Below are 17,246 nucleotides of genomic sequence, written 5' to 3'. Positions count from 1 at the left end.
GGGGGGAGGGAAGGACAAGGCTACATTGCTTATTGTAGCCACACTAAAAATCAAACTGTTTGAATGACAGCCTTCTGTTGCTTGGGCCATCCTCTGCAGTGAAGTGGCTGGGTGCCCGGAGCCTCCCCCTCCGCGTTCTTGGGCGTCTGGGTGAGGAGGCTATGGAACATGGGGAGGAGGTTAGGCAGTTATACAGTGGCTGCAGCGGGGGTCTGTGCTCTTGTTGGCTTTCCTGCAGCTCCAACAGATGCTTCATCATGTCCGTTTGCTCCCCCATTAGCCTCAGCATCACGTCCTCCGCTCTTCGCGCTCACTTAATTCTTTCCTGGCCTCTGCCACTGAATGCCTCCATGCATTAAGCTGTGCCCTATCAGTGTGGGAGGACTGCATGAGCTCGGCAAACATGTCATCGCGAGTGCGTTTTTTTCGCCTTCTAATCTGCGATAACCTCAGGGACGGAGATGATAGGGGGAGCGTAGAAACATTCTACGCTCTACGGTTCTTGGGGGATTGCATGGTCACCTGTGCTGCTGAGTTTGCCACGCTGACCAAACAGGAAATGAAATTCAAAAGTTCCCGGGGCTTTTCCTGTGTTCCTGGCTAGTGCATGGGAGTTCAAAGTGCTGCCCAGAGTGGTCACAATGGAGCATTCTGGGATAGCTCCTGGAGGCCATACCGTAGATTTGCGTCCACACTACCCCAAATTTGACTCACCAAAGTCGATTTTAGTGCTACTCCCCTCACTGGGGAGGAGTACAGAAGTCGATTTTAAGAGCCCTTTAGGTCGACGGAACGGGGTTGGTTGTGTGGACGCATTCATTTTTAAATCGACCTAACGCGGCTAAATTCGACCTAACCCCGTAATGTAGACCAGGCCTCAGCAAAAACAACGAGGAGTCCTTGTGGCACCTTAGAGACTAACAAATTTATTTGGGCATAAGCTTTTGAGGGCTAAAACCCACTTCATCAGATGCATGGAGTGAAAAATACAGTAAGCAGTATATATATTACAGCACATGAAAAGATGGGACTTACTTACTTACTGTATTTTTCACTCCATGCATCTGATGAAGTGGGTTTTAGCTCATGAAAGCTTATGCACAAATAAATTTGTTAGTCTCTAAGGTGCCACAAGGACTCCTCGTTGTTATATATTGACCTGGGTCTGGGGCTTGGTCCTTTGGGATTGGGAGAACCTTTTTTCTTTTACTGGGGCATTGGAATGGAATTGTTTGTATGACTTATGGTTAGCCAGTGGGGTGAGACCAAAGTCCTCTCTGTTTGGCTAGTTTGGTGTGCTTTATTAATAAAGAACACCCAGCTTTCAGCTGTGACTGCCCTGTTCTAAGCAATTTGTCCTGAATTGATACTCTCAGTTGTGTCTCACCAAAGGCAGCATCATTACACCTGCTGCAGGGATCTCCATCTGCTGATCCAAGCCATCTGCTCTACAAATAGTGCTGAGGTGGGGGGATGAGGATAAGGATGTCATGTTGTGTTTTTTGCTGTTCTCCACTGTTGTTGCACAATGTCACTTCTCCCTTGGGGTATGGGTGTCTCTCCCTGTCCAGAATCAGCGCAAATTCCTTTCTTAGCTATTCCCAGGTTGGACTGCTCCCACAAGCCTCGCAGCTTGGCAGCATTTGGTGCTAGTGTAGTGCAATCCCACAATAAAGCGGGTGCCACATTCTGTTATTCAGTGCAGGTGAATCAAGATGGTCTTTTCTAGGAGTGTGCTTCCCAAGGGCCTGATGTCCTTCCTTTGTATGCAGGGCTAGGTCTGAGTCTCAGGCAGCACATAACCCCGTGGCTGCACACAGCCATATAGTTTGGGGTTCCTGATTTGTCAGGACCCCCCCCCCACTATAGAACCCTCTATAACCCCCATAAGAACATTTTACACTTCTGGATCAGCTGCCACAACAGTCTCAAAGCACTTCCCAGCCATTAACCCTGACAGCCCCGACAAGCAGGGGAGACTCCTTTGCCACATTTTCCAGATGAGGCAAAGAGCAGGGAACCAAATTAACGGAGGTCACTAAGAGAGTCACTGGTGAGAACGGAACTGGGCTCTCTGGCCATCCCCACCCCACTAAGGCCAGACTTGGAGGGGGATTGTAACCCCGATGGGGGCAGGGAGGCTGATGCTGGGAAGAAGGGCCCTACCACCTCCGCAGCAAGTGGCTGACCTGCGGCATCCCTGCAGCACAGCCAGGGCTTGGGCAGGAGGCCTGGGATATGTGAGAAACAGACTGTGAACTGCCCTGACATTTCAGCCATGGCTGTTTGTGGTTCCCTGTGCCCAGAGTGGGGTGATGGGTTTTCCTTTAACCTTTCCCATTTCTCCCCCCCCCCTACTTTTTGTAATTAGTTGCTATTTAATAAATTGTATTTGCTTTAAACTGTATGTAATGATCAGTGTGTCAGGGAAGCGTCCAGAGCGGAGAGAATACCCTGGAGTGGGGACACCCTAGTCCCTGTCTTAAGTGACCATGACAAGACTGGGGGTCAAGCCCCCAGGAATCCTGGGCCCAGCCTCGTTGGGGTTAAGAGGACTCTGCCACACTGGAGTGTGGAAAGGGAGCCCTCAAGGGCAGGGAGGCCTCTGGGTAAAGGGAGTGAGGACTGATCCTTTCACTAGCCCCTTTCACCGGGGGCTAGCAGTCCTTCCTGCGTATAAGCCAGGAAAGTTCCCCACAATAGCGGGATCATTCCCCCACTTATACAGGTCTCCCCTCTGATGCCCCTGGGAACCCAATGGAGGGAAGGTTGGCGTAGGAGGATGAAGGTTTCTTTGTAACACAGGCACCATCTCTCCGAAGTAGGGTAAGTTCAGTTGGCATGACCACTGGCTGCTCCTCACCCCACTTTCCCCACGCCAAGAACCCGAGCCCCGCCTGCAGCCCCCGCTCTCACTGCCGCAGCCGGGGTCCCCTTCACGGGCAGCGCGGTGTCTTCTTCTCGCCCCGGCTCGGGGTTGCCCGACCTCGGCCCCCAGCCCTGCCCGGATCCGGGCCCCTCCGGGGGCAGCCGGCCTAGCCAATCGGGTAGCTCCTCCGCAGCCTGGAGGCCGGGATGAGATCACTCCCGGCCCAGGCAGGCGGCCCCTGCTGGCGGTGCGCCAGCCTCCGCCTCTGCCCTCTTCGCCCGCGGAGTTCGCTGCGAGGCCTGCCTTGTCCGGCCGGCTCGGAGCCCTGACCGCCGCCCCCCCTAGCAGGCGGGGGAAGAACCCGGCCGGTTCTTCTGCGAGTTGCTGCCGCCGATCCTGGCAGGGTGAGTGCTCGCGGGGCCATTGTTTGAATGAGAGGCCGGGAGGGGAGCAGCCCCCAGGTGCTGGAGGGAGAGAAACTGGGCCCGGCCGGGGGGGGGTGTGTGTTCAGCCGTCGCCTCTTGCAGTTCCCCTGCGAGTTTGCAAGGAGTGGGCTGCCCCATGCTTGCGGGCAGGGTGGGGCTAGCCAAAGCACCAGGGGAGTTAGGCGGTGTGTACCTAACTCCCCTGGGTGCTTTGGCTAACCCCACCCGAGCCACGCACCCCTTTATAGTGTGTAGCTCTCTTGCCACATATTTATCTATGCCTATCTACGAGAGACGCGCTGCATTACGCGTCTCATAAAAATCACTTATTAACTTCAGTCTTAGAACCCCTAGGAGCTCTGCCTGGCTGCGGGACCGAGACATCCCTAGGAGTTTCCTGCTGGATTGGGAACATTTTGATAGGGAGCAAAGAGCCAACGTGGACTGGACTGGCTTTCGGAGCTGGAGGCTGCTTGGCGTGGTCCGCAGGCAGTAGGGAGTACTGTGGAGTTCAGTGCGGGAAGAAGCTGGCTAGCTGCTGTTTCTCTGTCACGTGCCTAGAGCAGGCGGGTTGCTGGCCAGAGCCAGATGCCTGAGTGACTGAAGGGACGGGGGGATCCAAGGCATCAATATAAGATTCTCTGCCTAGGGTGTCCTGGGGAAAGGGAGGGCCACACTTCACACTCCCCCATCTAGACAGGAATCAGACCTGCTTGGGAGACTGCGCTGCTGGGAAGGGATTGGATTCTCTGGCTCCTGGTTAGGATATTATGCTATCCACCACTGTGGGCATCATGTTCTCTCCCCCCACCCTCTTATGGTTCCTGGAAGTAGCTGCCTCAGTAGCATGGTGCATGTGGCAGTACTGTGGGGAAATGATGATTGCAGAGCTTTGATGTCAGGCTGGGAGGTAGTGCTCACAAAACTGCAGGCACACAGCATTGGTTTAGTGGCATTGTTGCAGGCACAGGGTAGGCACTTGACCCCAGACCTAGTTTCATCACGGAGCTCCGTGTGAAACAAATCCCTGTGTGCAGTTCCCACTAGGCAATGGGTGCCTATAAGTATGCCAGTTGGCTCCAGTTAAAAGGGACATTGCCAACTTGAAAATTATATTTCCCTCTGAAAATACCTGCTGTTGTTACAGATCACACTTTGATTCCTATGGGTGAAAGAGACAAGAGGGGGCAACAACTCTATTTCTTTTCCAGTTCATTTTGTGCATTTGACAACAATTGCTGTGTAGCCGGTTTCATTGTTTTGTTGCAATCAGGTGCTATTCTCATCTCATAGCTTAGCATGAGGACATCATTCCTAGTCCATACTCCTCGGCAAGGTGCTCACTTATGGCACGCTCTGTCCCAGGCCCTGGTCTGCAGGAAACTCACCCCTTCACATCTTAATAGATTTATAAGGCCAGGATGGATCACTGTGATCTAGCCTGGCCTGCATGACACAGACCTTAGAATTTCCCTCAGTGATTGCTCATTTAAACCCTATCTTCTGGGTGAGCAAATGTGTAAGTACATATATGGCCCCCATCATCACAGAATGCACTCATCTTCACAAGTACCATCACCCCCATAAGGTGCCACAAGTACTCTCCTGTTCTTTTTGCAGATACAGACTAACACGACTGCTACTCTGAAACCTATCATCCCCGTAGTCTCCCTGGTGATTGGTCCCTAAGTCACTTGACCAAGTCCCCCACTCTTCAGCACAGCAGGGAATTAAACCCAGCTCTCCTGAGTCTCTAGCTAGCACCCTAAGCAGTGGACAGTCCTTCCTGTGTACCAGGCCCTGCAAGAGGGTGGTCAGCAATGGAGCTGAAACAGAAACCAAAGAGGCAGCTGGCAGGAGCGTGCAGAGTGGAAGGGCCTGAGCATGTTTATTGGTATTGGTCTCCGTTCCACCCCAAAGACCCTTCTGAACACGAGCAAGACAACACGAACCCCTCTAACAGCTTTAAAGGAATAGGGATATTTTAAAATCAATACTATTTAAAGGGGGATCTTAAAAAAAAAAATCCAGTTTCTGATAATTTGACAATTAGAGTGGACAGTATCCCTTTAAATGACCTTCCCCTCCCCTCACCCCCCAGTTCTGAGGTATGATGGGAAAAGTAGAGATGGCATCAGAGAAGTTTAGAATAGTTTTCTAAGGCTCTTTAAGAATGATAAAGTTTGGGCACTGAACCTCCAACACTCATCTCTCACTGGTCTGGAATTGGTGCTGGCTGTTTGTCTTTGCTCCAGAAAGAAGAAATGAGAAAGTCTTTCAGCATCCTGTCTTCTTGTGCCATGGCAGGAAGACAGGAGAATCTATGGTTGGGGCCTGAGGGCGGAGAGAGCAAAGCTGGATCTAGGAGGAAGCCAGCTGGGAGGGGGAGAAGCAAAGATGGATGCAAGAGGAAGCCAGTCACCCAGCATGGTTGTCTGGAAACTTGTAGACTGTGCTTCATTGATTGGGAGTTCTGGTAGCCCACAGCATTGTCCTGGCACTTAACTAAGGGGAGGTGCCAGGTCTGTAGTGTGCAGACCCTTCAATAAGAAAGTGCTTGGGTTTATTTAATTGCCTAGGTGGTTTGTCTGTTTTCAGAGCTGATTGGCCAGAGAGAGCATACTCCAAGGTCCATTCAGCATATGCAGGCTGAGCCCAGTATGTCCCTCTGCTCTCCTCCCACACTTCACAAACGAGATCAATGGTGGCATTATTTACATGCCAGGTTTTGACACACAGGAATCGGTCCCTGCCTGCGGTTTTGGCCAGAGGCAGCCAGATAACACTGATTCCCCTCCCCCCCCCCGTTTGAAAGAGATGCTTCATTCAGAGCCGGGATGTACAGAAGGGATGATTACACCATAGAATGATTGCCTCTTCATCAGCTTATGAAGCACAGTCACTCTGTGGTGCCTGAAATAATGGAGAGAGAAAAGAGTCTCTTCCAGGGGTTGGGGGGCAGGAAAAACAATGTCCAGGGCCTGGCAGGGGTGGTGTAGTGGTCTGAGCATCAGGTGTGATAGGTTAGTGCTATCTGCACACGTGATCAGCTTAGCCCTTCCAAGGCAGGTAAATGGGAGACACCTGTGTGGGGAACTTTAAGGAGAGATCATAAAACCTCAAGGCTCTGCTTGCCCGGCCTGGCTGAGCTGGGCTAGATTGGCCCCTAGTGCCCACAGGCATGCTGCATGGGCACAGGGGCCATTCTCTAGTGAGACAGATCTTGCCTGGGGGCTCCCAGGAGTCACACCAGTGTGACAGCTCTACTGTCCTCAGAGAGAGTGGGGTGAGCTTTGTGGCCTGACTCTCGTCCCACCCTCTTCCAGGCAGCTGGCAACCATGGGGCCAAGAGAAGGGGGCAGAACCTGCATTTTTAGCCCCACTATGGCTGGGCCCTGTGCATGGGCTTCTTGCTTTCACCTTAGGCCCCCAGGCAGAGGCTGGCTGCAGCTTGGTCCTAGCAATCCCAGAACCCTTTTCCTAGGAAGTTATGCTCAGGTGTTCCTGATCTAAATTGCTCTGGTGTCCAGTCTGTCCTCTCACTGTGCTGTGCACAGGTTGGCTGCTGCCCTGCACACCAGAGGTGGATTTTGCAGCCCTGCTGAAATGCAGCCTTTGGGCTGGAGATGGGCAGAGCTAGAGGCATATAAATGACCCTAGTTATGTTACTTTATTATGGTTGGTTCAGTCATGGAGGAATCTGGCCTCTCTAGCATCCCAAGTCCTCTGAGAGGGTTGGCAGGGCAGGGGAGAGTGCCTGGGGTCTATTTCATGGGCAACCACCACCTTCTATCCCATGCTTCAATGCTATTCCTCCCATGGTGTTACCCATGGCCCAGCCTAGCTGGGCCCCCCCATACATTTCCTCTTGATCACCAACAGCTGTGGAACCTCACCAATAACTGAAGGGGTTGCCAGAGACTAGGAGTGAGGGTATCGCAGCCAGGACAGAGTAGCTGGAGGTAGAGTAGGGGTGCAGAGCTGGGACTGAGGCTGGGTCCCTGCACACCTCAGCCCAGATTTTCAAACTCAAATACGAATACTTATTTATTGTGGTAATGCCTAGGACCTGCATAAGTTAGGGCCCCATTGTGCTAGGTGCTGTATTGTGACAGGGTTTGACTCACTCCTGCTGGCTTTCCTGGGGATTAGCTCTGTATGCTGGTGTGCTCTCTTGTGGTGATCTCACCACCATCACTTCTGCTCCAGGGACCTATGTCACTCCCAGAATCACAGCATCCTCTTCCTGACACAGCCCTTTGGCCGTGCCACACTCCATGCTCCCCCCTTCCAGGGAACAGTATCACAGTCCCTCAGTCCAGCCACTTTCTCAGTGGCGAGTGGGGGCAGTGGTGACCCAGGCCCACCCACTGCTCCAGATCCTGGTTCAGTGACCCTGTAGGTGGCCACCACTTGCTGCATCCCCACTGACTCCTCTGTAGATCTCCCTGGGCCACTTCCCCGCAGCCCTAGCACTCTTTGCCCTTGCCTCAGGGCCTCAGCCTGCAGATCCCTGCAGCCCACCAGGAGCTCCCCAGGTCTCTGCCTGCAGCACTGCTATGTCCAGGGTGCTTGTTCCCCTCCGCCTGCAAGGCAGCCAATCCACCTTCCTCCTCAAGCTTCAGGGGGTGACAAACTGTTCTGTACTGCAGCTCTTCTTATATGGGCCTGTCCAACCCTGACTGGCTGCTCCTATAAGCCCTTCGGTGATTGGCTGCCTCCTACACAGCCTCCCTAGGGCTCTATTAACCCCTGAGAGAACTGGCTATTCTGCTCCATGGTGTCCCCAGTTTTCCCTCTGTGCTTTTGCATTATCTTGCGCTATTCGCAAGGCCAGCTTGGTGGCTTTCAGTTTTTCCCATAACCCTGGCCCTTGCTCCACAGGCTCTCCCAGTATCCCTTTTCCCAGGGTCTGAGCCCCTACCACAGCTTGTCTTGCTAGTGTGGATTCCCTTGTCTGTCTGGGTCCTCTCCATCCCACTCATCATATCCACCCTCTCCCTACCACCCCCTGCTGAGCATGGGAGTTGGCCCCCTGCCTGGTCCATGGTCATCCCTGCCACATCCCTCGTGGCAGCCCCTGGCCTAGCCGGATTCCTGGACAGTCCTCTTCTATCCCATCATCTCCTAAGGGGGCAGTGCTGTTTGATATGGCTCTCTTCATAGCACCAGAAGCAAGTCCTTTGCCTTCCCTTGGCCATATTCCTCCCATTGTTCTTCCCTTGCTCAGCCCTTTCCCCTGGGCTAGCTTTGGCCCTACAACTAAGAGGGCACTTCCCTCCTCAGGTGCCCCTGTTGCCCACAGGCCCAATATGCCCATCCCCTCCCTGTTCTCACAGGTGGGACTCTCTTGGGCCCTTGCTTCTTCACAGTCTCTGGGAGAGGCTTCTGTCCCCCAGCCTAGTAAGGGCACTCTCTTCCAGTGTCCTTGTTGTCTAGAGGCATAACATTCACTCTGCCTCTATGGACCCCCTCTCACAGCAGCTTAAGTATATAGAGCTGCTGCTCAGCTAGCTGGGCCACAGAGACCTGCAAGTACTCCTGTACCTCCCACTAGCTCTGTTGGGTCTTAAGTACCTGCAGCAGCAGGGCCTGAAGTTGCCCTGGGTGCTTGTCAGCCCCTTTTCATAGGGGCACCGACTCAGTTGTCCAATCTGGGAGGGTATGGATTGAGAACTGGTTAAAAGACAGGTAACAAAGGGTAGGAATTAATGGTAAATTCTCAGAATGGAGAGGGGTAGCTAGTGGTGTGCCTCAAGGGTCAGTCCTCGGACCAATCCTATTCAACTTATTCATAAATGATCTGGAGAAAGGGGTAAAACAGTGAGGTGGCAAAGTTTGCAGATGATACTAAACTGCTCAAGATAGTTAAGACCAAAGCAGACTGTGACGAACTTCAAAAAAATCTCACAAAACTAAGTGATTGGGCAACAAAATGGCAAATGAAATTTAATGTGGATAAATGTAAAGTAATGCACATTGGAAAAAAATAACCCCAACTATACATACAATATGATGGGGGCTAATTTAGCTACAACAAGTCAGGAAAAAGATCTTGGAGTCATCATGGATAGTTCTCTGAAGACGTCCACGCAGTGTGCAGAGGCGGTCAAAAAAGCAAACAGGATGTTAGGAATCATTAAAAAGGGGATAGAGAATAAGACTGAGAATATATTATTGGCCTTATATAAATAGATGGTACGCCCACATCTCAAATACTGCATACAGATGTGGTCTCCTCATCTCAAAAAAGATATACTGGCACTAGAAAAGGTTCAGAAAAAGGCAACTAAAATGATTAGGGGTTTGGAACAGGTCCCATATGAGGAGAGAATAAAGAGGCTAGGACTCTTCAGCTTGGAAGAGAGGAGACTAAGGGGGGATATGATAGAGGTATATAAAATCCATGAGTGATGTGGAGAAAGTGGATAAAGAAAAGTTATTTACTTATTCCCATAATACAAGAACTAGGGGTCACCAAATGAAATTAATAGGCAGCAGGTTTAAAACAAATACAAGGAAGTTCTTCTTCACACAGCGCAGTGTCAACTTGTGGAACTCCTTACCTGAGGAGTTTGTGAAGGCTAGGACTATAACAGCGTTTAAAAGAGAACTGGATAAATTCATGGTGGTTAAGTCCATTAATGGCTATTAGCCAGGATGGGTAAGGAATGGTGTCCCTAGCCTCTGTTTGTCAGAGGATGGAGATGGATGGCAGGAGAGAGATCACTTGATCATTGCCTGTTAGGTCCACTCCCTCTGGGGCACCTGGCATTGGCCACTGTCGGTAGACAGGATACTGGGCTAGATGGACCTTTGGTCTGACCCGGTACAGCCGTTCTTATGTATATAAATCCTCAGCAAGACATGCTTCTGCATATTGCAGCTCCATTGTCTCTCCACATTTACTGTCTCTCAAATAGTCTTTCCAGTTCCCCTTGTATCAGGGTAGCAGTCAAACAGTCTCTGAGTCCCTCACTCAGTCCCTTCCTTCAGGGGCAACCAAATACCCATGTTCTCCACCACATGTAATAGGGTTCAACTCACCACTGCAACCTCTCCTGCTGGCCATCCTGTAGATCTCCCTGGGCCACTTCCCCACAGCCCCAGCACCCTCTTTGCCCTTGCCTTAGGGCCTCAGCTGGATAGATCCCTGCAGCCTGCCAGGAGCTGCCTTTGGTTCCTTGGGTCTCTGCCTACAGCTTTACTATGTCTAGGGTGCTTGCTGCCTTCTACCTGCAAGGCAGTCAGTCCACCTCTCTTTTCAAGCTCCAGGGCATAACTGAAAGTGCATCATACTGCAGCTCTTCTTATATGGGCCTGTCTGGCCCTGATTGGCGGCTCCTATAAGCCCTTCTGTGATTGGCTGCCTCCTATGCAGCCTCCCTAGGTCTCTATTAACCCCTGAGAGCCCAGTGTGGGGCAAGCGCCCCATTACATGTATGAACACAGGACAAAAAGGGGTCCCTCTCCCCATTTTTTAGGTCCATCAGTGGCTATTAGCCAGGATGGGCAGGAATGGTGTCCCTAGCCTCCGTTTGCCAGAAGCTGGGAATGAGCGACGGGATTGATCACTTGTTGATTAACTGTTCATTCCCTCTGGGGGACCTGGCACTGGCCACTGTTGGAAGACAGGATACTGGGCTAGATGGACCTTTGGTCTGACCCAGTAGGGCCATTCTTATGTTCTTATGAGTGTACACACTTTGGTACTCACTCTGTGTGTGCATGTGCATGCAGCCCTCTCCCCAGTGCCTCTGTCCATGTCAGGTGCACCTGAAAGTTTCTTTCTTTTGGAGATCATGCTTCCCAGGGTGCCGTCCTACACAGCTAGTGTCTGGGATTCCCCACCAATCCTCCACTGAGTCCCTCCCCTCCCCCCCGTCCCGGGCTCTCTCTCCACAGGGAACTGCCCCTGATTCAGTCAGGCCCAGGGCGCTTGAGCTCACGTCATTGCTGCTGCTGCTCCTCCCGGTGTTCCTTTGGTGGGGAAACCCATACCAGGCCTTGCCTTGTCCCTGGGCTCCGAGATCGTGGGCGTTGATCAGGGTGCTACATTTGGCCCAGCTTCAAAGACCCAGACGGAGAGAAGAAGGGCCAGAGCTGGAGTGGGAGGGGATGAGGAGTCTGGGTGGGCCCAGGAGCCAGAGCCCTGCCCCTCGTCTCCTCCTGCTGAGCCGTGGGTATCTGAGCAGCTGCTGCTGGTGCAGACTGTGGTGCAGCCACAGCCCAGTAGAGAATAGTTTCCACTCTCTCCTCCCTGCCTCTCTGCTGAGCCCATAGGGCTGGACTCCTGCTCGCCCCCAGCCTGCAGGCCCCAAGCTGACGGGAACCTTGAACTGTTCTCTCCCTCACCTCCAAAGATCCTCAAATGGGATGTATTGGGGAGGGGGAAGCAGGGGAAGAGAGAGAGAGAAGCGGACAGTTCCCCACGGTGGGGGAATGCCTAAGTGGGGAAGCGGTGAAATGCCAGTGATGAAGGATTATCCAGTGGGTAGGGCACTAGCCTAGAACTTGGGAGACGTGGATCTAATTCCCTGCTCTACCACAGACATCCTGTGTGACCCTGGGCTAGTCACTTAGTCTCTCCGATCCCCATCTGTACAATGGGGACAATAGCACTGCCCTACCTCAGGGGGTGTTGTGAGGTTACGTGCATTAGGCACTCGGATCCTGTGGTCATGGGGCTGTTTATGTACCTTAGATGGTGAGGTTTCCAAAGTGTTGGGAAAGGACAAATCCCAAAGCGGTGCGGGGGTCCCCAGGGATGCACAGGGGGGAGTTAAAGGGCAGAGGAGGGGTGGCTTCATAAATGTGTTTCTCTTATAAAATGTCGGCTTTTAGCTAAATAAATAATGCATTTCAAGAGGCACATTCTGCACTGGGAGAAATAGCCTATTGCTAGTGAACTTGTTATTCCTGGCCCCTAGACTCTTAAGTGAAAGGATAATTTTCCTCCCTCCCCAAAGAACAAGTTTGACACCCCTTCTATAGCCCCACCACTCCCAGCATTCCCTGCTGTGCTGGCCCCCATTCTAGGCTAAAATCAGGCAGAAACTGATCCCTTAAAGGGCCAGCCTGGCCTAATGCAGTTTGGAAACAGACTATTCCTTGCTGTTTTTTCTCTTGCTGCTGGTGGAGGGGCAGGGTTGGAACTAGGAATGGATGAAATAATTTGTCCCAGTGTAGAGGTTTTTGGATTGCAGGAGAGGAACTATTGGGGCTAGCACAAATCCTCACCTCTCCTCTGAGAGAAATACTTTAAAGGAGATGGGTGAAGTCAAAAGGAAAATCTTCCTTCAGACATTTTTGAAACCTGGGTGCATAATTTTAAACACGTGGATAAGGGCAGATTGGTTAGGTCAGTGGTTCTCAAACTTTTGTATTGGTGACCCCTTTCACACAGCAAGCCTCTGAGTGCGACCCCCCATATAAATTAAAAATACTTTAAAATATATTTAACACCATTATAAATGCTGGAGGCAACGCGGGGTTTGGGGTGGAGGCTGACAGCTCGCGACCCCCCATGTGATAACCTTGCGACCCCCCTGAGGGGTCCCGACCCCCAGTTTGAGAAACCCTGGGTTAGGTTGTTTTCTTGTTGTATCATTTCCACTTAGGAGTTGGCCAAGGCAGAACGTTCAGTTCAATATGCAGGGTACAAATGCAGTGTTGCCAATCCTTGCATTATTGGATGTTTTATTTACAGCCCCATCTTCTGGAGACAAGAGATTATGAGGGAATCCCATCTTGCTATTTTTAAGTGAAAGTTTCTAGCCCTTATGGTTGCAGAGAAGCTTGAAAATGTGACCTGAGTGAATCTTAAAAGTCAAAACCCAGAGGGCAAAGAACCCCAGGTTTTTTAATCCCCTGATTTTTAAACCAGTCTTAGGATTGTTGGGGCCCTGATTCATGATTTTTGAACATTTGGGGTTGTCCCATGCAAATAATGGGTGTTAATACCCGAACCTTAACTAAAAAGTGGATTATGCCTGAGCTGGTGACTTCAGTGCACTTCCTAATGGGCAAGTGTCCTCTTCACAAACCACCACAGCTGACACTAAGGGCTTGTCTTCACTACCTGCCTGGATCGGCGGGTAGAAATCGATCTCTCGGGGATCGAATTATCGCGTCTCGTCGGGACGCGACAATCGATCCCCGAATCGACGAGCATACTCCACCAGCCCAGGTAGGAGTAAGCGCCGTCGACAGGAGAGCCGCGGCGGTCGATTTGCTGCCGTCCTCACAGCGGAGTAAGTCAGATCGGGTACGTCGAATTCAGCTACGCTATTCGCGTAGCTGAATTTGCGTATCTTAAATCGATCCCCCCTCCCCAGTGTAGACCTAGCCTGAGTGCTCCCCTTGTTCATGATCTCAGCGGAGAGGCTGAATTCCCCTTTCAGCCTAGGTTTGCTCTCTTCATGTTTGTGCTGGGAGAACCTTGCTCTGCTCTGAAGCTAACTGTAGGACTTCAGTGTCCAGAGGTGCCACATGGAATCCTTTGCGCTCTATCCATGTACAATCCAAATCATTCAGTAAAGGAAACCATTATTAATTTGCTTTTCCTGTGCTGGTAGGAGCATCAGTTGGACAAGCCACACTTCCCTAGGAAGAGCAGGTTGAGAGAGCAAGACCATGTAGCTAGAGCCCTGCAAATCTGTGGATATCCGCTTTACAATCACGGATATCCACATCCGCAGACCTCACACACTTGGGGCAAGCTTGTCTAACAGGCGTGCTGTGCACTGGCTTAGCATGTGTGAGCATAACTCTCTCTAGTAGCAACTATAACGCCCTGCTACTTAAGCGTGGTTAACAGTTATTCTTTTCGCTCAAGTGGTTCTTGTGCTGAAGGTGTTAGGTTTGATTCCTTTGGGTGCTTAGACTCATCTATGCAAAGGGAATAGGTTCTTTTCATATCCCATGATGCTTTCTAGGGAGTAAAGTACTCTTCTGAAATGGAGGTAGAAATTCTGTATCTCTCTAAAAATGGAGTTCACTAGTAAATAGTGCATGGAAACTAGTGATTTATGTTCTATGTGGTTTGTATTTAGTTTACTAAACAGCACACGCGCTGTGAAAGTGTGGTAACCAAGATTTTAAATTGTTTACATATGTTTGATGAAGTGACTTTGTCTATTTATATACCTGTTCAGGGCCAGATTCTGATATAGGATTGCCAGGCATCTGGTTTTCGACTGGCATGCCAGGGCGAAAGGGGACCCTGGCTGCTCCGGTCAGCACTGCTGAGGTTAGGTCTACACTACAGCGGGGTTCCGACCTAAGATACGCAACTTCAGCTACGTGAATACCGTAGCTGAAGTTGCGTATTTTAGGTCGGCTTACCTGGCGGTGAGGACGGGGGAAAGCCGACCGCTGCCGCCGACTCCGCTACCGCCTCTTGTCGAGGTGGATTTCCGGAGTCGACGACAGAGCGATCAGGGATCGATTTTACCGCGTCCTCACGAGACGCGGTAAGTCGATCCCCGATAAACCGATTGCTACCCGCCGGATCGGCGGGTAGTGAAGACGTAGCCTGACTGGACTGTTAAAAGTTTGGTCAGCGGCGCAGTGGGGACCTGGGGCTAAGGCACACTCCCTGCCTGCCCTAGCTCCGTGCAGTTCCCGGAAACGGCCACCAGGTCCCTGTAGCCCCTAGGTGCTGGGGCAGCCAAGGACTGGGAGGCTTCGTGTGCTGCCCCCGCCCCGAGTGCTATTTCCGTAGCTCCCATTGGCTGGGAACCGTGACCAATGGGGGCTGAGGGGGGCGGTGCCTGCGTGCGCAAAGGCAGTGCACACCACACAGAGCCACCTGGCTGCCCATGCACCTAGAGGCTGCAGGGATCTGGCGTCTGCTTCCTCGGAGCCATGGTAAGCGCCGCCAGGACCCTGCACCCCATCTCGCACCCCAACCCCTTGCCCCAGCCTGGAGCCCCGTCCTGCATCCCAAACCTCTCATCTCTGGCCCCACTCCAGAGCCCACACCCCCGCACCCCAACCCCCTACCCCAGTCCGGAGCCCTCTCCTGCACCCCAAACCTGTCATCTCTGGCCCCACTCCAGAGCCCACACCCCCACCCGCACTCCAAACCCCTCGGCCCCAGCCTGGACCCCCCTCCTGCACCCCAAATCTCTCATCCCCAGCCCCACCCCAGAGCCTGCATCCCCAGCCTAGAGCCCATACCCTCTCCTGCACCCCAACCCCCTGCCCCAGCCCAGTGAAAGTGAGTGAGGGTGGGGAAGGGTGAGCGACAGAGGGGGTGGGGGATGGAGTGAGCGGGGGCAGGACCTTGGAGAAGGGCCAGGGCATGGGTGGGGCCTTAGAGAAAGGGTGGGGCAGGGGGCATGGCAGGGGTGTTTGGTTTTGTGTGATTAGAAAGTTGGCAACCCTACCCTTACTTACACACGGTAATATCTTTATGCACAAATAAGGTTCATTCGCTTTAATGGGACTTGAAGTTAGTTCCAGCTCAGTATGGGTGTGCCAGAATCTGTCCCTGAGACAGGGTGACCATCCATCCCTTATTTTAAGATGTATTCCCATGGTATATTTCAGTTCTAATACATTTCAAACAATAAATTAAAGCTTATGATAATTGCATTGTGTACTTGGGGGCAGTAGACAAGTACACCTGAGAAAAAAATACATGATATGCTAAGAGAATTGTGTGCCTCTAAAATGTCCCTTTAAAATGAAGGATCCCCGCCCCCCTTTTTTAATGTGGTTTTCCCTTAATTTTCCATCCAACAAAGGTGGCCCCCTCACCCTGAGATTCCTTGGAGCCTCCTTCAGGCTATAGGAATTCTTAAAAATACAGTCAGTACAAAGTCCCCCAGTCAGCCACTCTGTGAAACAAATAACAAAATCTTCCTCCAGGCAACCCAATACCTGTTTAAGATCATGGGACTGCAGTACACCCTGCAGGACCGCAGCCCTGGGCTTTGTGGGACCAAGGTGGGGCCTGGTTCCAGCATCAGCCCTCCTTGAAAAGGCTATCCCGTAATAACATGGGCTGTGAGATCCAGTACTAATTAAGTGTAGAATGTGGCTGTAATTGTTCATGGGACCTTGGCACTAATTTATATGACTGTGCTGGCTGTGATTTATACGACTGTATAAATCATGTATTTCCTCTAAACTGAGGACTGGAAACACTTACATGTCCAGGATATGTAAACTGGAGATTATATCCCAGAGCACTGATTTACACACACCTGTGACCTTCATTTCTCATGCAGAGTGAACAGTGTTTGGCCTTCACTGTCTGGAGGGTTAGAACTTAAAACTATGTTCCCCTATAGCAGGGATTCTCAACCTTTTTCTTTCTGAGGCCCCCTCAACACGCTATAAAAGCTCCATGGCCCATCTGTGCCACAACAACTGTTTTTCTGCATATAAAAGCCAGGGCCAGTGTTAGGGATGGCAAGCAGGGCAATTGCTCGGGGCCCCATACCGCAGGGGGCACTATGAAGCTAAGTTGCTCAGGCTTTGGCTTCAGCCCTGGGTGGTGGAGCTCAAAGCCTGGTCTGCAGACCCGCATGGCTGGGCTTCGGCTTTCTGCCCTGAGCCTTAATGAGTTTAATGCCAGCACCTGCTCATGGCCCCCCTGGGAGTCCCGGACCCCTGGTTGACAACCACTGCCCTATAGCATGCTCATCAGAGTGGGTCAATGTGACTTAGATGTTAATTATTGAAGCCTGACATTCCCTGTGTGCAGTGGGCATTTTCTGTCTCCTACAGATGGGACTCTGAGTCACAGAGAGGTGAAGTGACTTGCCTGCAAGTGGCAGAAGGACGATTGAAACCCAGAAATCCTGAATTCTAGTCCCCTGCGCAGACCAAGCTCCCTCCCCGAGCTGGGAACAGAACCCAGGAGTCCTGGTCTCCATCTAACCACTAAACACAGTGCCTCCCATGCTTCCTCTCCCTCTGCTATCTATGAAACAAAAAAA

General features: G+C 51.7%; 1 protein-coding gene across 1 annotated transcript in view; it reads left to right on the top strand.

Moving 5' to 3' along the window:
* Positions 1 to 3,147: 3,147 nt before the first annotated feature.
* CD276 (CD276 molecule) overlaps positions 3,148 to 17,246 on the top strand; it is a 71,710-nt gene continuing 57,611 nt past the window's right edge. The window contains exon 1 of the mRNA XM_029910734.1: positions 3,148 to 3,273. The gene's annotated coding sequence lies outside the window, so the exon portion shown is untranslated. The remainder of the gene's footprint in view (positions 3,274 to 17,246) is intronic.

This window comes from Terrapene carolina, unplaced genomic scaffold, assembly GCF_002925995.2.
Source record: "Terrapene carolina triunguis isolate 2854851 unplaced genomic scaffold, T_m_triunguis-2.0 Scaffold67, whole genome shotgun sequence".
NCBI classification, from domain to species: domain Eukaryota; kingdom Metazoa; phylum Chordata; order Testudines; family Emydidae; genus Terrapene; species Terrapene triunguis.
This window is presented reverse-complemented; position numbering and strand designations above follow the sequence as displayed.